The 23,280-nt window shown below is 37.8% G+C and overlaps 3 pseudogenes; all 3 read right to left on the reverse strand.

Annotated features, from left to right (window-relative positions):
• Positions 1-6,647, reverse strand: part of LOC149239256 (mitogen-activated protein kinase kinase 3 pseudogene) — a 93,783-nt pseudogene extending 87,136 nt beyond the window's left edge.
• A 180-nt stretch (positions 6,648-6,827) lies between these two features.
• On the reverse strand, positions 6,828-15,224 carry LOC149239257 (mitogen-activated protein kinase kinase 3-like; annotated as a pseudogene).
• Positions 15,225-17,700: 2,476 nt separating this feature from the next.
• LOC149239258 (mitogen-activated protein kinase kinase 3 pseudogene) lies at positions 17,701-18,739 on the reverse strand (annotated as a pseudogene).
• Between the last annotated feature and the right edge of the window lie 4,541 nt (positions 18,740-23,280).

The following is a 23,280-nucleotide window of genomic DNA, read 5'->3' on the forward strand; positions in this document are numbered from 1 at the left end:
CAAACACATCACTGTGCACAAGCTCTAATATTTGTTTCGCCCTCTTAGCACCAGAGGGGAAACTCACCCGATTCTGCTTCCCATATACACAATTTTCACAAAAATCAAAATCCAGAGAGCTATTACTCATACCTTCTACCATACCTTTACCATGAAGTATTCGAAGGCCCTTCTCTCCAATATGTCCAAGCCTTTGATGCCACAGCATGGTCTTCTCTCCAGAGACCACTAGATTTTCAGCTCCACTTTCAGGAACTACAAAACTGTTGCACCCATCAACAACAGTGTTACCTTGCAGCTTGTATAAAGTTCCAGTCTGAACTCCCCGCATCAATACTAGTGCTCCCCGAACCATCTTGCAGGTATCCTTCTCGAACACTATTTTTACACCTGCATCATCCAACTTGCTTACAAAAATCAGATTTTTGGCCAATGCAGGAATATGCAGAACACCCAGAAGTGTTCTAACCCTTCCACCTTGCAACTTCAACTTTACTTTTCCACGACCAATGATTCGAGCCTTCCTATCATCTCCTAAGAAGTCATCACCATCATCGTATTTCTCATACTCACAGAACCACTCTCTATGGGGAGTGAAGTGAAAGGATGCACCTGAGTCAATCAACCATGCCTCATGATCTACATGTGTACTTGAAGAAGCCAAGTACACATCCCCACCTTCATCTGAGGTGGTTTTCGCCTCTGCAGAAGGAGCATCATCAGATCCCTTTCCTTTATCAGGAGCTTTAGATTTACAGTCCCTTTTGAAGTGCCCTTCCTTTCCGCATTTCCAGCACACCACCTTTACAGGTTTTCCTGGAGATTTAGATCTCCCTCTAGATTTAGATCTCCCACTCGATGACTTATTTTTGTTTCTGTTCTGGGACCGTCCTCATACAGACAAGGCATCACCATTATGGCTCTCCATATTTTTTCGTCTCATCTCCTCCGTCAGCAAGGCTGAGACTATTTCATCAAAATGCAAAGCAGTTGCATTGCTACCTATTGCAATAACCAGACTATCCCACGAATCTGGTAGAGAACACAACAAACTGATGCACTTATCTTCGTCTGAAATTTTAATATCAACATACGCTAACTGACTTACCACAGTATTAAATGCGTTCAGATGCTCTGTCACCAAGTGTCCATCTTTCATCCTCAGGTTATACAGCTTTTTCCGCAGGAACAGTTTATTCACCAGAGACTTAGATTGGTACAAAGTCCCTAACTTGTCCCACAAAGCCTTCACCGTAGCTTCCCCTGATACATTCAACAATACTGAATCTGAGACACACAATCGTTTGTGCTCTTTGCCTTCCGATCCAACTTCTTTCATTCTTCGTCGGTCACTCCCGTTGGTTTAGTACCTGGATTTACCACGATCCACTGATCTTTATCCACTAACAGATCCTCCATCTTGAGTTTCCACAACTCAAAACTCTGACCATTAAACTTCTCGATCTCTATCTTTCCGCTGCTCGCCATCTTCTTTCACCACCAAAATCGATCTCGCAGATCTCCCACTGAACAGGGTCTACCACAGGCCCAAGCGAAACCCCTCAGCAACAAAGGCGTCCCCTTGAAGCCAAAACAGCTCTAATACCAAATGTAGGTTTTAACCCCATACAGAAATTACCTGCATACGAATTCTAAATCACAAAAAAATAAACAATGTGAGAGCATAACACATAAAACACATATACACAGAGATTTTCCCCTGGATCCCAAAACCGGGACTACCAGCTTGATTTTTCATTTTTATTCCTTTCAATGTTACAATACATATTTATACATGCCGAAGCATCCAATACCATGGACCGAAAACCATCGCATCCAAAACCATGGACCGAAAAACCATAGGTAGGTTCGCCCAACCTAATATAGGGTCCAAAAAAAAAATTCCCGGGGCGCTACCCCGGACCCCGTAGAGGGGGGCTACCCGCCCCCCTCAAACCCCCCTGTGACCCCTCCGCTGCACAATCGGCGCAATGAAGGGGGGGCTTTGCCCCCCCTCTAACCCCCCCGGTTCACTACATAGGTTAGTCGTGGAAAGAATATAACACAACCCAACACTAAACCCATAGAGACACCTCTAGTGACCAACTAGAGGAAGGAGGATGCCACTTCAAGTGAAGAAGTGGATGCTACCATTTATCAGTAGCTAGTGGGTTCATTAATGTATCTTTTGAATGCACAACCAGATATGTGCTATGGAGTAAACAAGTGAAGCCAAGCTATGGTTAGGCCAACAAAATTATTTTGGAAGGTAGTTAAGCATATTTTAAGGAACCTCAGAGGCACTATCCAGTTTGGACTATGGCACAGATGAATAGAGGGAGTGAAATTATGTGGTTTCACAGATGTAGATTAGGTGGGGAGTCCATCAGACTAAAAGAGTACATCAGGTGGAATTTTCAATGTTGGGGTTTTTCCTAGAACAGTAGAAAGAAAAGCTCTGTGGAGCTTAGCTCAGCAAAAGAAAAATGCATGGTTGCAAGTCAAGCAGCATGTGAGGCGATCTGGATGAGAAAGATACTTGTTGGATTGTTTGGTCAGATGATGGATCCAACTTTGATCTAATGTGATAATTAGAGTTGCATCAATCTCTCTAAGAATCATGTATTTCACGATCAATTCAAGCATATAGATATTTGGTACCACCATATACGATATTGTTTGCAGAGGCGGATAATATTACTACACTACATTCTGGTAGAGGAACAAGATGCTGAGATTTTGACAAAGGCTTCATCAAGAGGGAAGTATTAGTTCCACAAGTGAAAGATACGATTGGTTGATAATCCATTTCTTGCTGATAGGAAGTGTTGAAAAATGTAGCAAGAAATTTTTAATTTGATTTTTCCTTGACTAAATTAAGAAAATTTGAATTTCCACATTAGCAGATAACTTAGATGCAGCTAAATTGTGTGACGTGGCTTATGTCACCCATTTTACTCAATGAATTCAAGTTGGAGCAATTAAAGTTCAGTTAAGCATGTGTGGTTGCTAATTTGTAGCAATCAAGGTCAGTTACCTCAAGTTGTTTTTAGTTAAACTAGTTCCAACTATTAGACGAACTAGTGGAAGGTCAGTTGTGCAGTGGGACTTCAATCAAACTCAGGGATCATCCAGTTAACTGACCAACCAACCCAAAATGGCTAGTGCATGTAGATAATTCAAGTTCCCAAGATGTGGTGGATATTCCAAGGCATTGTAACATTAGTTGTAAATTATTCTTGAGTGTACAGGTGTTGCATGCAGTCGGATGATCAACTTTTAGAATTGCACAATCAATTTTGCAGACATTCCTAAATAATAGGGGCCTAATTTCTCAAGGAATTGCGGAAGCAAATAGGGGCTCAAGCAGATGTATAAATTGACTAATTCTGGGTCAAAGCTTCTCAGTGAGTAGAGAGATAGGTTATTCACTTGTAGGTTATGCTCAGTTGAGAAAAGCAATTGTAATACATCTCTATTCATCAGAATAATGCAAGCAGGAATTGATTTTTTTTTTATATTTCTTTCCCAGGAAAAAAATATTGTGTGCGTGTGTGTTCTTTCTTATTGCATGTCTGATAGTTTTTTTCTAAATTGTGAATTGAATTCTGCAAAGTAGTAGAGTAGGTTTGTGTCTTGTGATTTTGATTAAAACTTCATGAGTGGTTGGAAATCTACACCATGATTTCTACACTAGCTTCCTCATTGCAATCAACATTATGTTCCCTTTATTCTACCTACAAACAAATAACAGTGGTCGTACATACTGTTAGTGTCAGCCTTTCCAGCCTTCCTCCAGTGATCAAATGTGCTCTTACAAAGTGATTTTGAAGTGTCAAGGTCAAATTTTGTCATTTCAGTGAGTCTTCAAGCAAAATTTGGTCACTAAGCATTAGGTCTAGGGTTTGCTTTCACTCTGTTCAAAGTTGCCCAAATGTCAGTCCATGTCATCATTCAGCTGAGTGTATCATCATTCAGAGGGTTGTCATCGTCATGTCAGTATCTAATGAGTCATTTTACATCTTGTTCATGCTTCAGTTGTGCCTAGGCAAGCTCATTTCCCTCTCCTAGGGTTTTGAAGGCAATTTCTCTTGGATGGTCAAATCACCGGAAAAACTTGTTTCCTGATGTTCATACACCTTCCCCATCCTTAAAGTACCTTATCAAACACTTCCCATCCCTTAGATCCGCCAAATTCCTCATTTTTGCACAAACCCTAGTTTCTAGCTACAACCTGGCAATTTTCTAGGTTTGGCTTGTGTTTTGTCCTTTTCGACCCCTTCCCCTCACTCAATCTCTGAGATTCCACTTTCCCCTGCTTCCTAACATACCTCCCCACTCCCAAAAATTTCCCCAAGAATTTAGAAGCCCTCTATCCCCTTCATTTCGCTCCATTTCGACAAAATCCCTTGTTTCACACATCGGGACAAGTTTCACTCAAAAGCTGTTTCTGAGCAATCAAAGATTAATTTTTCAAAACTGAGAGAGGTTTTTGTCCACAACATGCCAAGGAAGAAAAACCTCTTTCACTTTTTACACAGGTGTCATGGTTTGAGAGAAATGTCAAAAATACCGGCGAGAATGAAGGTGCTCCAAGGACGGTTGGCCAAAGCACAAAAACGAAGGAAAACGCCCGATCCACTCCAAATTTTGGCCAAAGCCTCTTTGACTGAGAATGGTACTTGATTGGGGACTCCCAGCCCAAATTTCAAGAAATTTGGAGAAAATTTTGTCATTTGTGAATTTTTTGTACAATTTTACAGGTTTTGGCCGTTGGAGTGGTCTCACCCCGCGCGCGACCACTCGTGGGGACAGCTCAGAACGGGGAAAACTTTACATTTTTGGAATTTTCATGCAAAAATGCACTTGCCTATGGATGGACTTCAAATTTTATGGAGATTTGGGCTTCCAAAAGCTCAAAATACATGCAATTTTTGACTTTCTGCCCCTATTTAGAGTTGCAGAAAGCTGCCTTGGGAGAAATGACTTTTGAGGGGTCAAATCAACTCCAAATTCAAAAATTCCAGTGGGGTTGGAAAGTATGCTCATAGACCTTTCCAAAAAGCTATCTTGCACTTGATTTGGACACCAGGAAGGCCCTCAAACACAGCTTCCAATGTGCGCGACCACTCCAAGGCAGGGGCGCGACCACTCAGGGAAATTTTGCCAGTTTGACCATTTCGGCCTGCAAAACTCAGTTTTTACTATGGTTGACTCTTAATACTTGTAAATGATGGATTTTTGGATAATTTTCATGGCACATGGATACATTTACTCTCCTTTAACCCTTCTATAAGTTTCCTTGATGTAAATAGTGAATATTAAATGCATGAATGGGTTACCTAAGTTTTAGAGGCAAGTTGTTTTGACTGCCTATTATCTAGTGCTCAGTTTAGAATTAGTTCAAACTGCTCCTAGGAAGCTGAGATCGACCCCTAGAGGTGGGGAAAGGAGTTAGATCATCTATATTATGCCTTCTCTTGCTCATTTTCATGGTTGGACTCTTGAGGGAGAAGCTCTATTGTATATTTTACTTGTATCTCTGCAATTTGAGGAAAAGGAAGGCCAGGGTTTTGCAGACATCATTGTGGATTCTTGTGGATTATTGTGTTGATGGTGTGTTTCCTACTTGTCATTGTAAGTGTGTTTATGTGTTCCATCTCTTATTCTATTGCTGCTAATTAAACAAAAGAAGTGATAAAGTTTGAATTCATGCATGCCATGCTCAGCTTTCAATTTTGTTTAATATTTATGTTTTCCACTGTCTAAAGAGGATTCAAAGTCATTGTTTGCCCTCTTTAGCTCCCTCTCTTTCTTCCTTGATCATCCATCTTAGCTTAAGGCATCAGCACAAACTCCTACCTTGCCCCAAAGACCCACCTGCAAAACCTGAGCTCAATCCCCGCACCCTAAATTGCACTCCCTCCAATTGCCACCAAAAAACCCTAAAAACTTTAGATCAACCTTCCTAATCAGTTTACTAGCCTAATATCAGTGTTAACTTGTTGGTCATCTCACCCCATTGAAAATTTGCCGAGATAGACCGGAGAGAGCCTTCTCATACCCCGTAGAGCTAGCTACGAGGTGAAATGGTTTGATGTTGCCTTGAAGGTTTACCTTCCTCAGCCTAGGGTGAAATCTCAAGCGCTAACACATACTTTCAAATAAACAATGGAATTAAAAAAAAATCAACCAATTGAAAGAAAGACATTAATGTGGACCTTTGTATAGTCCCTTTCTGCACCACAGTGTTGTTATTGTTTGTATATCCCATGTAAGATCTTCCTTAACTATGTTTCAGAATAAGCCTCTTTCCAATACTCATATCCTCCATTATACTCTTACAACTTTCTCCTCCAACAACCAATATAGAGATCTAGAAAGTGCGGCAAATTCCTTGCCATATTCACCACTTGACTAATGTGGCGCATATTGATACTATAAGCATGTAGTGCCTCAATTAAATGCAATATATCCATATTACTTTGATCCCGCACAAACTTGGGAAGGACAATATCCACAAGATATACCCCTATCTTCTTTACCAAATCAACATGACTCACGACACAATGGCATGATCTTGAACCTATATAATTTGCACCCCTTTCATTTCTTCCCATTAGATCAAGCATATAATGAGAAGTCATTTCCACTCTATTGCAAGAGCCATCAAGCACCTCATGCTCCAAACTAATTATAGATGCATAAAAATATGCAAAGGCTATTCTCCACCTTTATGAAGGTTGAAACACAAACTTCAGTGACGCATTGATCCGTTTAGAGTTATTATTCCATCAGTCTCTAATAATATATTGAGAAAATATTCACTAAAATATTAGTTGTTCACTAGCATGATGAAGACTTTTGACTACATGAACAAGCCTCTCCTTAGGGCTATTACCGACCAGCATTCTATGTATTCATGATAGAGTATAAATGATATCACTTGCTCCAACTACGTATGTTGACATATCAACTTCTGCATTTTCATATATTTTTTAATAAATGGATGTGATAAGAGTTGTTCTATTATAGGCCTTACAGTTGGGTTCTCCTATAAAAAAACATCGACAAATGAGAAAAACTCTTTTGAAGGAAATATCGTAAAGGTGAGGGATATGGATCATATATCACCTATAACATGAGATTCGCAAGACCCTTGCTTGAAATATATGAGAACTCTCTTGTTCCACATTTAAAAATGGAAAATCCTAGGCTTTAGATATATGTTGGGAATGAATAATATTCATTACCAATTCTTTTTGGTGACATTTATGTGATAGTCTCAACAGATATACCACACCTTGCAACAGTGTTCTCCAAACTAAAACTAATTCCAAAATATATAATTTTGGCTCTTTGTTAATATTTATAAGCAGATTTAGCAGGCTTTATTTTTTTATGCACCAGTTGCCTCGAGCAATATATTGAAAGTTTAATCCATGTAAAATTTCATGTGTAATGACAAAAATAATTTACTCAAGAATGCATTTATTTTATTGTACAATATATCTAAGTGAACCTACATCTATGTTTTCTACAGAGATGTTGAATTGTCCAGTTGTAGGAGTGTAAAATGCCCCATGAAACTCCACTAAGCCTTTCACAAGTGGTGCCTCACATAGTGTTTGAATCTCATTTAATAGCTAGTACCATTTTTCCTTCTCAAAATAATTTATTTTCTTTAGTGCTAAAGATTCAATGAGTTGGTATATGAATGGCATGTTGGACAACACTACTTGCAACACGTCCAATGACACCAAATATGTACATCTCATTGCAAAGCACACTGATATGTCTTCCCATTCATATTATATTCATCAATGCCCTGTAAAGTGTGATTTTGTAAACTACATTCGTTAATATTATACTCTCCACACGAATTACTCTGTAAGTGTAAAATTCCAGCTTTTTTTACCTGATATCTATGTTATGTCATAGTGAGGAGTTGATTACAAGAAGAGAATGTGATTTGGCATTCCAATGTAGATCACTATGCAAGTCATGGGTCTAGGAGTAGAAGTTGCATTTTATGAGTGTCAACATAGGGGAGGTCGCAATAACGAAATGTGATTTACGAAGAGGTCGCACAGTCACAGTTCAATACAGATCGCATTTTTTGGTTGGATTGTTGAAGTTCAAAGATTTTGTGACCTGGAGAGAGGTTGAAAATGAGAGATGTGACCTAAGGATAGGTTGCATAGTCACACTGTAGGCTAGGTCACATTATCTGTGTGCATGTCTAAGGCCTTGAAATGTGATTTGTTGAGATTTGTAACTTGGGAGGTACTCCAAGCCCTAGGGTTCGGGGTTTTGGAGGAATGGGCACCATGAAAGTGATTGTGGGCTTAGAACCCAAGGTGGGGCTTTTGAACCAAAAGTAATTGGGCCAAAAACTTTTTGAATTTTGTTGGTTTGATTTTTGGAGATTGTAGGGAACCCTAAAAGGAAACAAGGGCCGCAAATAACACCAAAAGATGAGGTCTATTTTGAGAGATATTAATTTTTATTTGTATGGTTGGGAAAACGTGGAACTAAAGGTAGGTAGACTTGAGTTAAGGTAGGCCCAAGGATGGGCTATTATTTTCCGTATGAACTCATATAAACAAAATACTGGAGAGACCTAATTAGAAATCCAACAAGTGATAATATTCCTCAAGGGAGGCCTCACACACCTCAGATTGTCAAGATGAATAGTAGCAGAAGAGAGGACAGGTTTCTTGTCTTTGGTTTGGTTTGGTTTTGGCACATGCAAAGAGGAGAGCTACCGAAATCTGAGAGCCTCTAAACTGGAGTAGGATTCGAGTATTGGAGGATAAGTTGGGCATAGTTTTGAGCAAATTATCTTTGATTTAGTGAGCCATAGAGATCTGATCCATTGCAGGTAGTCAATCTTTGTTGTGGAATTTGAAGAAGGGTTGAGATCCCTAATTTGGAGGGTTGAAGATTCAAATAGACAACTAAGTGAAGGTCACATTGGTTAAGGTGCTAATGCAATGAATTGGAGAGAGTTTAGGCATTTTTTGAGGAGGATTATCAGTCCAGGCTAGGGAAGTCTAGAAGCCCTAACCAAAGGGAAAATCACCTCAATGTTTGTGCCCAGATCCAAGGCAGAAAAGAGGGTTGCAAGGGTGCATGGTTTGTAAAAGAAGTTTTATAGGTTGGAGGGTATTTCTATAGGATCTAGAAAAATAGTTTCTTGTGACTATTATAAGGTCATCCTAAGATAGTAAGGAGGGAAGCAAGTGGATAGTCTTAGTAGCCCTAGATTAGTTGACAAGAAGGGATTTGGAAGTTATAATAAGGTTGAATATTTGTGTAAGCTCAAGACTAATCCTTGAAGGAAAAAGGAAGGAGGTTACAGTGAGTATATTACATCAGCCTTAGATTTTTGGATAGAGAAGGACATCTATAGCAGAAGCGGGAACCCCTCCATGCGCTAAGTTTGTCTTCATCAGGAAGTACAAGAAGGCACTAGTGGGGAGAAGTCCCTAAGAGTTTTTTCCTTGAAGGACTAAGGAAAATTTAGTGGGAAAGAAGTCCCAAAGGAGATGAGGAGGAGCAGTGGGCAGTCTAGAGTTTCTCACAAATGAATTTGTGAACAAATTGCAAGAGGACCATATGTGTTGATGCATAGATGGGCGTATGATCAGCTAGAGGACATATTGGAGTCGTGTTCAATGGCCTAAAGGATCTAATTCATTGATAGAGACAAGTTGGTGTTGCTGTAAATCGGGAGCCAAAGGATCAGGTAGGTGTGTTCAAGATACGACCAAGAGGAGTTGAGAGAGTGTGCTACATCAGCCATACAGTCAGTGTATCTCATTCAGGAAATTTGGTTGTCATATTTTTTGACACCATGTCCCAGTTGTAAGTCTTGTATCAGTGGATGTATGAGGGAAATTATCCCTGGTATGGGAGCCCTAGACCATTGTATTATAGTTTTTTAATATAACAAAGTTGGGAAGTTAAAATTTGTAAAAGTTGTCTATATTGTGCACATGTTGATTTATTGTTATTTATATTTAGTTATGCAAAGTATTTTTTTGTGGTATTTGGATTGGTAGTGTCAGTGATTGTAAGGCCCTAACCTAGATTCCAATACTATGGAAAAATAACACGAATTTGCAACTTGTAGATAGAATTTCGACCTCCAAATGGAAATGTTATATATGGGTGAACGCATTTGGGAGTTATGACTTATGCCCATTCAAATAGAAATGCGACTTTTGAGGAAGGAAAACCCTCTCTTGTTGTGATTAAGTTCAAGCCCCATGCAGGCAGTGCATTTTCATACCTAGCTACATCAACCTATATTAAGTAATCATTCAACTAAGAAGAAGGAGCTTCTAGAGCACCATAGCCTTGCTCTAACTGAGACTTTGTTTCTAGGCTACTAGTTGCTTGGCTCCAGCTTGCAAAACCTGAAGACAAACAGACTCTTCTTCCATCATCAAATTCTATTTTTTTATAGCTTCATTTTTATGATAGCTCCAAAAGTATACGATGGCCTTGTGCTTGGAGACAACATGGCGTTGACATGATTGTGTTCTATTTTCTTGCACTCTCCATTAATTCAACGCAAGATTCAATGTTGCCCAAAATCTTCCATGTGCAGCATATATCATCATGTTCTCAATGCATTTGGCCTATACCATATACAATGATCTTTCATGCACCTACCTGTGTGTTGGAAGCAATGCCTAGTTGGTCTGGTGTGATTTTTCACAAGTCGATGCCTGATACAATGATAATCATTATGTTTATTTCTCTATTGCCTTGCTTTAGGTGTGTGTATCCTTCAATAGGCTTGTGTGTTTGTCATGTTAAAATAAATTCTAATTCTATGTTGCTCCTTTAATATGTTCCTCATGTTATTCTCCAAATGATTGATCTATTCCTTTTCTAGGTGATACCCATCATATTCTCCTAATGCCACATGTGCTCGTGCGTTCCACAACATGTTAATCAGTATGCAATGTGTGTGTTACCTTATGATTTCCACATATGCATTGTTGTGGAGTAGATTTTAGTCACGACAATTATTGAACCTTGTAGTTGGACACCATTGGTTGTATTCTTTTAAAATGGCTTCACATCATATATTGTTACATGCATGCTTTATGAGTTATCCTCACAACAGCTAGTGCATTACAATATTTGATATAGATATCCAATGCTCTCTTTGCATTAATTTTGACGTCAAACAATATATATATATATATATATATATATATATATATATATAGATATATAGATATACACACTATTTTCGAAGAAGGTACTTATTTCTTCTTTTAGTTTTCCCTTTTAAAAGTACCAACGTTCGGTGACCAAGAGAAAAAACCTACAAGATCATACAATAAGAGAATAATAATATAAACAACAAGCAACCCCAATGCTTCTACCATTAATAAATATTTAACAACTTAAGATATTAGGGTCTATTGTCTCTCTTATTTGAAAATAAAGTGATGCAGTTCTTCTAGGGCCCACGTGAGTGATGTAAAGGTAAATATAACAATTTGGATGGCTATCTTTAGATACGTATTGTATAAGAACCATTGCAAACATAAGAAAATTGACCTCGACAAATAAACTCTGCAACAATTCAAAGAAGATTCTCAAAAATCTCTGTAAATTAAAATGGCTCAGATGTTCAAATGCCTTCTTGCAAGAACGATATGCTATGCAATAGTGGAGTTCACAAACACTTTTTGACAAGGTTGTTTATCCCTTAGAAATATGTATTAATTTATGATCAAGGTGGAATTGCCACACAAAGATATTATTATCATGATGTAGGTGTGATATAATGTTGATGAGATGGTGCCCCTAGAGGCATACAGGTTAGAGCTTCAAGGGTGAATAAGATCAGTGAGATCTTCCAAACACTAATGTGGTCAAAATAAAAGGTACCTCCATCGACTGTGATGCATAATATAGAAAGATAAAACTTTGAAGTCACATGTAGGTGTGATATAATGTTGATGAGAACGCGCCCCTAGAGGCATACAAGTTAGAGCTTCAAGGATGAATAAGATCAGTGAGATCTTCCAAACACTAATGTGGTCAAAATAAAAGGTACCTCCATCGAATGTGATGCATAATATAGAAAGATTAAACTTTGAAGCCACATGAGACTCTTAACGCATCATTACAATAATAAAACCTCAAAACCCTAATGCAATTGTAATAACATGAAGTAGGATGAGGGGGACCCAAAATTTAGATATAGGCTAAAAATTTTGGGTATATATCTAAATTTTGGGTATTGTTGTAGCAACTACAACAATTGGCAGACCACTAGTAGAATACAACATCTCTGGCTATGTCCCTACAACCAATCAATTCTTGATAATGGTGCAAAGAAGTATTGAACTAGGTACTATGGGTACCCCTTGAGTTACCTGACCTTTTATAGACATTCCTTCTCCCTGCATCCCAACCAAGTCCTGTCAGTTTACATGCTGAAATAAGAACTCACACATACCAGTTTTTGATGATGATGCAGAGAACATGATAGAGGGATTATTGTATTCATAAATTTAAAGTGAGTTTTTGGTGTTGCTATACTGCCAGCAGGCATGTTCAGTACCCTAGCAAAGTTGCTTGCATCACCTTTCTACGCAGGAAGCCTTTCTCAATCCTTTACCCTTCGTTTGATTGATTTCACTTACTCTTCTCATTGGAATCATTTATTAGGTGTTTATTGTCGCTAGGGAAGATGTGGGATCCCGATTTATTTTATAGGAAAGAGAGGTTGTTCCTTGCTTGGCAGAAATAGAAATATTTTTGGATTTTAGATTTTTCTCTCATGCCACGCTTCCACATCATATATCCCACTAACAGGTGGACAATGAAAACATACAAAAAAATATTCACGACAATGCTAGATACAAGGTTTAGGTCATAGATATTGGTCATTTGGATTGATTAGGGTTCCCTGCAAGCACATGTTCATTATTTCCTTGTGAATGGATCATACTCATAGGGATATTATTCGGGGCACCATTTTTATTACTAGTTCTATGAGAGGTTGTCTCTCGGAGAAGCCACCACATCCACATACAACCATTAGGGTTAGGGTTTCATCATTAGGGTGAAGTGACCAGAGGAGTTGTTCCAAGGTTTCAACTAGTGCAAAGAAGGATAAGGAAAGCTCATCATGGCTTGCGAGGGAGATTGCATTAACAAGACTTGTAAAGGCTCATGCAGTGCCATGTAGTATAGAGGGAAAATGTAATGCTAGTTAAACAGCTAGTGTGTTCCATGCAAGAACATGAATGCACGATATAATGCAGTAGGCAGAACTACAATGCAATGCAATGTTATGTAAATGAAAGGAAGAAATTAGCTAATTGCAATAAAACAACAATGCAATATACATGTAGAGAGTTCATAAATGCAATACATCGATGAGTAGTGTAGGAATATGAATGCAAGCTAAATGCATAATGTCATGAGGTACTAGACTACCTGCAATAAGGAACATACAGCAAAACATTGTAAACCCCAAATAAACTAACTTCAAACCTTAAAATAAAATCTTGATGTATAAACACTAATTCGTAAACTATGATAAGTAAACCCTAATTAGAAAATTGTAACAAGTAAACCCTAATTAGAAAACTCTAAACTGATCTAAACCTAAAACCGTAATTTAACTAGAGAAGAGATCAAGTTATATGAATTCAACTTCCAATGCAACCACCGAAGCAGTTCCCGACCTGCAAAAATAAACATGTCAACAATTAGAACCAATATAACATATTTTCAAAAAGCAAAGATGCTTACTTGTGAACATCCACAAGAGAAAGAAGATCATGCCTATTGGTAGGGAAAAATGTTAGAAAAAACTCTTCTAGCCAAGTTGCAACTATATCCCGGTAAATCGAATGATAAACTTGAAAATCATGATCATCTATCCATGATATGCATTTATTCATGTTTAACTATAAATCATGCATAAGAGAGGAAAGATGGTGCCTGCTTGCAAAGGAATTCACCAGATAAGACTCTTTAAGTCAATCAGTAATCCTATCATGAAATTCAAGATGATCAACTCAAAGACCCTCACAAGTTTCCAAATATGTACATCCATCAAGTGCAACTCAGATACCAAAGGATTCTAGTGCAAAAAACCTAATTTTAGAAACCCTAATTTGACCTAGTTCATGGATCTCATCAAGATCCTGAGAACCTGACATAACCATCAACTGAAGTTGAACTGCATCAACTTCCTGACAATTCCTTGAACCCTCAAAAGGTTGATCATCAAATTTGGGAGGGTTCACAAGATAGACAGATGAATATGAATGGACATCATCAGAGGTGTTAATGAATATGTCGTCAATAAGATGGAAATCATCAAAGCCACTAATTAGATTAGATTATGGATATGGAACATGAGACTCTTGAAGGATTGAGTATGAGGATGAATCAACCAGAGGAACATCTTGAATTTTCCGCAATGTAGAACCTCCCACTCCAATTATCAAAGAATGCAGATTGAAAATATCATGGACAACTGATTCAATATCCTCATTCTTTGATTGTGAAACATCACCCTCATGTACATGATTGCAATTGAAACTAGTAGGATAAATATCAAAAAGGTTTAGAGTATCTGTTGGTGCATCAGGGCTCAAATCATGTACATTAGTGTCATCCTGGGGAATATAAGGATCAACATGGATGTCATGGTCCATGGATTTGATAGGACATTTATTTTTATCCGATATAGGAACCAGGTCATTGCAAATAGGTGAATTAGGGAGTGTAATATGAAGAGATTCAAGGATAGATTCAGGCAACTGCTCAATAGGCTCACACTGAATTTTTTCAATAAAGAAGGGTGGTTTATCAACTTGATTTTTAGGTTTCCCAATTTCAATAGCATGTATGAGAGCTTTGGAAGAAAGAAAACTTGGTTCTTTACCCTGTGAACACTCTTCCTCAACTATATTATCAATGACAGAAATTTCATTAGGTAATGAAGTTGAAGGAGGATGTGGAATTTCACAGGCACAAATTTCATCGGCTAAAGACTTTTCCCGACCAAGAGAGATTTGCAAGAGAAGGTTAGGGATAATATATAACCAATTTTTCACTTGTAGATTATCATGATGATCATCAAAATCATGATTCGTTTCAAAATTAAATGGTTGCAAAGAAAGATAAACTAACCGCCCAAATTTTTCACCCAAATACATCCAATCCATGTCTCTTTCAAGAAATTCACAACAAAGATGAACAAACCTAGAAGAAAAATCCTCTAATGATTATTTTGGTTCATTCTAAGATGAATTATCCTATTAAACACGTATTGATAACCATACCTGTCAAAATATTTACGAAGCTCACTAATGAGTTGCTCAAATGAATGGATAGAAACATCTAGCAACGTGTGGCACCATTGTTAGACATGACCTTCAAGCAAGATGGTTAACAATCTAACCATAACATATTTACGATTAATCCCATTAGAATGACATAAATGGATAAGTTCAAACCTACGTCCAAATACAGTTGTTCGACCCTTGACATCAAACTTAAATTATGACAAGTTATAAACTATTTATGTGGGCACCAAAAGATTAAGACTTTTAAAAAAAAACGAGGATAAAAATTTGGGAAGGATCCATTTTGAGATATGATATTAAAATAAAGGCTCCACGGGCTCAACTTCTCATCTGCCCCTCTTTCTAGCACCAAAAATATATTCACGGACTAGAATTTACCGCCAACAGTTAGGGGTCTCCCTGATGTGAAGTCCAAATTATACCTCACACTATTTGTGATAGGATCCCCATCCATATGTAGGCCCGACTTCCATCATGTTGGTTTCGCACTTGGATGAGAAAATGAGGAAATGTTAGAGCAAGGACAAGGATGAAATTCTTGGAAAATGGGAACAAAGTCAACCCAAGATTGACAAAAAAACAAAGTGAGATACAAGAAAGTAACAGCAACAACAACAAGAAGTGTGCCATGAGAAGGATCAGTGAGCTAAAACCATCTCATGAATACATGAAAAATAACATCCCAGAGGTTAATTCAAAATTAGTACACAATAGGTCACCGACATGGCATGGAATAAGAAGCATATATTCGAAAGCAAACACACATGCAACAGCTACAAACTAGTCCATAACAATTGGTTGTATGAAAACACATATACAAATACAGTGAAAATATTGAAAAGCCAATACAACCACTATGATTAAGCATGGGAATCAATGTTGGAAATGAAGAACTTCTTATTAATGCTATTGTAAATACAAGTACATGTCCTACAATCTATCAAAGAACAATAGTACAACATGGGCTACTCATACCATGGGCCTCGCCACAACTCTTCCTACTAGGTTCCAAGAGCTGAATCCCTCTAGCTCTTCAAGCACATATTAGTTATCTACTACCTGTCCAAGCTCAAGTGCTAAAGTCCTTTACAAATGAGGCATCAGGTTATATTTATAGAGGTGAGGAGAGTGGAATTTCACCTTCTCTTGTGGCCTTTCATCTACCCTCATGATTATTTACCTTCCTCGCTATTCTCTCATGTCCAATGAATATTACATGCCCAATTGACCTTTACATATCTTTAGGCATTATGATGAGAAATATGTACATATTGATTAAAGAGAAATTGTGAGGAGAATAAAGAAGGTTGTTGGAAACCCTAATGTTTGTTTCCAATGTTGTTGCAATGAGATGGTGACTCGTATAGGTTGATGAACCGAGTGGAAATGTTCGTTTATTGTGTTAAATGTCCATTATCCTACTAGTACACCTACCATCAAGGTTGGCACAGTACCTCGGGCAACTAAGTGGAACCAATTTGCATGTTTGTTGAAACCCTAGTTGCATAGCCTCTTGTAAGAAACCCTAGCTTCCTCCATGCAATAAACATTTCATTCCCTTTCTTCTACCTGCAAACAAATAACATTGGTCATACATACTTTCAAACAAATAATGAAATTAAAACACAATCAATTGATTGAAAGAAATACATTAATGTGGACCCCTGTATAGTCCCTTTTTGCACCATAATGTTGTTATTGTTTGTATAACCCATGCCAGATCTTCCTTAAGTGTGTTTCAGACGAAGTTTCTTTCCAATACTCATATCCTCCATTATACCCTTACAACTTTCTTCTCCAATAACCAATACGGATATCCAAAATGTGGGGCAAATGCCTTGTCATATTCACCACTTGACCAATGTGGTGCATAACCGATACTATGAGCATGCAGTACCTCAGTTAGATGCAAGATATCCATATTGTTGAGGTCCTGCACAAACTTGGGAAGGAAAATATCCACAAGATATGCCCATGTATTCTTTACTAACTCAACAACACTAACGAAATAATGAGGTGATCTTGAACATGTATAGTTTGCACCCCTTGTAGTTCTTCCAGCATATAATGAACAATCATTTCCACTCTATTACAAGAGCCATCAAGCATCTCATGCTCCAAACATACTAACTATAGACGCATCAAAATATGCATAGCCTATTCTCCGTCTTTATGAGGGTTGTAACACAAAATTCATTGATGCATACTAACTATAAACGCATCAAAATATGCATAGCCTATTCTCCATCTTTATGAGGGTTGCAACACAAAATTCATTGATCCATTTGGAGTTATTAGTCCATAAGTCTCTAATATTTTCTTGAGCAAATCTTCACTAAAATATTAGTTGCTCACTGACATGATGAATATTTTCAACTACATGAACAAGCCTCTCATTAGGGTTATCACCCACCAACATGTTATTTATTCATGATAAAGTATCAAAGATATCACTTGCTCCAACTACATATGTTGAAAGATCAACTTCTGCATTTTCATATATTTTTTAATAAAGGGATGTGATAAGAGTTGTTATGTTGTAGGCCTTGCAGTTGGGTCCTCCAGTACACACATCGACAAATGAGCAACACTCATGTGAAATAAAAATCGTGAAGGCTAGGGAGATGGATCATATATGAACTCTAACATGAGATTCCACGGCCATTGCTTGCATTGTATGAGAACTCTCTTGTTCCACATTCAAAAATGGCTTCAGATATCTGCTGGGAATGAATAATATTCATTACCAATTTTTCCTGGTGACATGTATGTGACAGTCCCAACAGATATACCACACCTGGCAACAGTGTTCTCCAAACCAACATCAATATAACACTAATGCTAAAATTTATAATTTTGGCTCTTTGTTAAGATTTATAAGCGGATTTAGCAGATTTTATGTCTTAATGCACCTGATGTCTCACACGATGTAAAAAATTTAATCCATGTAAAATTTTGTGTGTAGTAACAAAAATAATTGACTCGGGGATGCACTTATTTGATTGTACAAGATTTCTATGTGAGACTCCATCTCTGTGTTCTACAACGATGTTGATTTTTCCAGATGCGGGAGTGTAAAATGCCCCATTAAAATCCACTAAACCTTTAACATGTGGTGCCTCACACAGTGTTCGAACCTCAATGGTACCATTTTTCCTTCTCAAAAGCATTTATTTTCTTATTTGATGAGTTGGTATATGAATGGCTTGTTGGCCAACCCTGCTTGCACCATTTCCAAGGACACCAAATATGCACATCTCGTTGTGAAGCACACTGATATTTTATCCATGCGTATTATATTCATCAATACCTCCTGAACTGCACTTTTGTAAACCACATTCGTAAATATTATACTCTCCACATGAATTACTCATTGTGTAAAATTCCACCCGTTGTCACAGTGAGGAGCTGACTACAAGATGAGAATGTGATTTGGCATTCCAGTGTAGATCACTATGCAAGTCGCAGGTCTAGGGCTAGGAGTAGTCATTTTTTATGAGTGCCTGCAAAGGGGAGGTCGCAATTACAAACTGTTATTTACGGAGAGGTAGCGCAGTATATACCATCATGTTCTCAACACAGCTGGCCTTTACCATATATAATGATCTTCCATGCACCTACATGTGTGTTGCACACAATGCCTAGTTGGTCTGGTGCGATTCTGCATAAGTCGATGCTTGATGCAATGCTAACCATTGAGTTTATTTCTCTAGGTGTACGTATCATTCAATAGGCTTGTATGTCTGCCATGTTAAAACTAATTATAATTCGACGTTGCTCCTTCAACATGTCCCTCATTGTATTTCTCCAAATGACCGATCTATTCCTTTTCCAAGCGGTACTCATCATATTCTCCTAATGCCACATGTGATTGTGCATTCCGCGACATGTTAATCAGTACGCAACGTGTGTGTTACCATATGATTTCCACATACGCGTTGTTGGTGAGTACATTTCAGTCACAAAAATTGTTGAGCCTTGTAGTGTGACACCATTAGTTGTATTCTTCTAAAAGGGCTTCACAACAGTTAGATGCATGCTTTACGAGTTATCCTCACAACAACTTGTGCATTACAATATTTGATATAGATATCCAATGCTCTTCGCATTTATTTTGATGTGAAGCAAAATATATATATATATATATATATTTTTGAGGAAGGTATTCGTTTTTTTTTAAAAGTTTTTACTTTTAAAAGAGGATAGTACAATAAGAGAATAAGAATCTAAACACCATGCTAGTAAAGATAGGAAAGATAATACAATAAGAGAATAAAAATCTAAACACTATGCATTTATTGTGAGGCTTTACAAAAAAGGGTCGAATATATCAAGCAGATGAAGAAGTAATTTGTCCCGTAGGCTATCTTTAACCTAGTAGACATTAAAATAATTTTCTTTCTTTCTTTCCCAATGCTTCTACCATTAATAAATATTTAACAACTTAAGGTATTAGGGTCTATTGTCTCTTTTGTTTGAAAAGCAAGTGATGCAGTTCTTCTAGGCCCACATGAGCAATGTAAAGGTAATTATAAAAATTTGGATGGTTATCTTTAGATATGTAACGTATAAGAACCATTGAAAACATAAGCATATTGACTCTGACAAATAAACTCTGCAACAATTCAAAGAAGATTCTCAAAAGGCTATGTAAATGAAAATGGCTCAGATGTTCAAATACCTTCTCGCAAGAATGATATGTCATGCAGTAGTGGGGTTATGAAACGTTTTTTGAAAGGTCAATTAGCCCTCAGATATATGAATTAACTTAATGATCAAGGTGAAATTTTCACGCAGGGAGATTATAATCATGATGTAGGTGTGATATAATGATGATGAGAATGTGCCCCCATAGGCATATGGGTTAGGGCTTCAAGGGTGAATAAGATCAGTGGGATCTTCCAAACCCTAATGTAGTCAAAATGAAACCTTGTCCATCAATAGCATGTACCTCCATCATATGTGATGCATAATATAGAAAGACAAAACATTGAAGTCACATGAGACTCTTAATACATCATTAAAGTAATAAAACCCCAAAACCCCAAAGCAATTATAATAACCTGAAGTAGGATGAGGGGGCCCCAAATTTTAGATATAGGCTAAAAAATCTGGGAGTTATTATCGCGGCTACAACGAGAACGAATCCTTGTTTCTTTTAGGAGTGTTGATCTCCTTGCGGTCCTTTTGGCACCATACGCCTCATGGTGACTCTTATATGCTCGCGGTGATTTTTTTGTCCTTGGATGAGACCTGTAGATCTCTAATTTGAGATTTGATTGATCTCGTTAAGGCATTGAAAACCTTAGGTTCGACATATGCTCGAGGGACTTGATTGATAATTCCCTAACCAGAGTTCTCCATTACAGACTTCGTGGAACCGGGAAGAGGAAACTTATTGTAAGCTTAGGATGGATAGGAGTGCCTCAGTAAACCTCAGTGGCCATAGTTGGACTCTAGTGCAAGTCCAGGAATTTGTTGAACCACCACAACCAGGCCATGTTAGATCTCCCTTGTTAATGGTGTATAGTGCAAGAAGGGAGAAATCCCTTATCAAAACCATCGGATGCAAGAATGAACATATTGCTAATGGCCCAAGTTCCAACCAAAAATTTCTTAGACAAGCAATGGGAAAAATTTTGCTATGAGTGGTGTTGTTGTGAATTCAGGCATAGACTTAAACTTATAACCTCAACCGATTAGACCTTATAGGCATGGCATGACAAGAGCCTCGTCGTGGAAGCAGCAGATTGGATTTTTTTGTTATGTCTTATCACAATAAGGTTGATGGAGGGGTGATGTGTCCCAGAGGTACAAACCTAGAAGTTTGTAGGGGTTGCTTAGAAGGGACGCATGCATTGACAAGGACCCATCTAACATGGTAGAGTCAATGGAGTGGGGAAGGTTGAGGTGAGTTGGGGTCCTCATATTGACCAATGGAAGGGCTCAGTACCCAAGTGGAAGGTCTATCGCGACTTGAAAAATGCTCAAGATGTGCATGCATAGATGGAAATAAGTGCAGCAGGCAATGGGAAAAATTATTTTCCAAGACTCTATCACCCGGAGGTAAGCCTTGGCACATTGAAGAGGAGAGTCAGGATGAAAGGGGTTGAGCTTACATGGTAGGTTTTCATCGTGGTTGTGTATGTTAAATGATGCTTTCATTGATGTCAAACCTGGAGTTTGATTTTAACTAAAGAATTGTCATTGATGTCAAACTATTAACGAACACTCTTACTATTTGTCTAAATTACATCAAATCGGAAGCTCCACTGAAGAATGGTTGGAAACCCTAGATTTAGGGTTTGGGTTCCCTGGACTAAGGACATATCCCGCACTTGTTATGGTTTTTTGAACCAACAAATCAGTGAATATATCTTGGAGATCCTTGTCATTAGATTCTTCTCATCGAATTGTTTTCAGAGGTATGTGGCACTCCACATGGTTCTTCACGGATTGTGAGATATCCTTGTTTGAAATCAAAGGACTCATTTTTTGGGCGCAAACCCCACAAGGATGGTGATGTGGCATGTTAGGCCCTTATACTACTAGTGTAACCCCTTATTGTTATTAGTACAACCCCCTTATTATATTGTTGTGCCCATGTAGTCCCCATATTCTTATTATTGTTCCCCATAAAAGCCCACTATTGTTATTTTTGTTTCCTTACATTATTATTGTTATCTCTGATTATATTATGACCCCTTAGGCTCATATATATAGAAAGGAGGTCTTGTCATTTGTATCATTCAAGAATTGTTCATTTGTGTAATGTAAAGGAGGTTTCCCCCTCGAAGAGGCTTATTTCTAAGGCGTTCATCTATCTTTTCTATATTTTTGTGAGCTGGTTTCATAACATTTGGTATCAGAGCTTTGGATTCTAGGGTTTCGCTGCTCCAAATAGGTCATCGTGGAATTTGCGCTATAACTTTTTTTTGCGACATTTCAGATGCTAAAAAAGACCCATTTGGGCTGAAATCTTTCTAAACCTCAGGTCCAAAATTCAGAGCTTTTTGTGCTATATTTGTGAAGATATGATCTGAGGAAGTTGGCCTTTTTGTAGACTGAATTACATTCCAAACAGGTGACCTGGGGAAAATAGTCATAACTTTTGTTTTTAGCATCAGATTGAACTTTTGTAAGAATTTACAGAAAGAGGACGAATTGTAGTTTCCTGTGTATATTTTTCAAATCCTAAGGTCAAAATATTGACACGTGGCACTTCATACAAGTTCGCTCTTCAGAAAAGGTATATAATCAGGTCATCGCGGGAGATTGGGAATAAACATTTCATCTAGAATCCAATTGTGATCATACTTGCAGAGTTAGAAAGAGGACATAGAAGGCTATTATAGGTCGTGATTTCAGAACTGGAAGAGCTGAAATTACAAAGTTACAATCGTTTCAATATCGAGCTCTTAAAATCAAGAAAAGGCAATATGAGGAAGTTTGATGGCAAGGATCCGGTAAATTGGATACTACAGATGGAACAATATTTTGATCTACATGAGGTTCAACTATTACAAAAGGTACATATTGCATCTTTATATCTAGAACCAAATTAATTTTTATGGTATAAAGGGCTTTCTTCTCGTAAAGCACTTGTCACTTGGTCAATTTTCACGGAAGAAATGATAGCACATTATGAGGATACAAAGAGTAACACCTTCTTTAGCCAATTGATAAATCTCGAACAAAAGGGTTCAATGGCAGAGCACATTGAGGACTTTCAAAAATTGAATATAAAGGTAAATGGTATTCTAGAGAAGCAAAAGATTGATGTCTTCATAGGGACTTTAAAGGATAACATTCAACATGAGGTTCGTCTTTGGGAACTTGATTCATTGGAGAAGGCATACAGGTGGGCGAGAAAAATTGAAAGCGAAATTATGGAAACAAGGAATCCCACCACTCA

This window comes from Pinus tabuliformis, chromosome 8 (assembly GCF_031772625.1).
Source record: "Pinus tabuliformis cultivar Carrire ecotype Pingquan chromosome 8, CPIR1, whole genome shotgun sequence".
NCBI lineage: Eukaryota > Viridiplantae > Streptophyta > Pinopsida > Pinales > Pinaceae > Pinus > Pinus tabuliformis.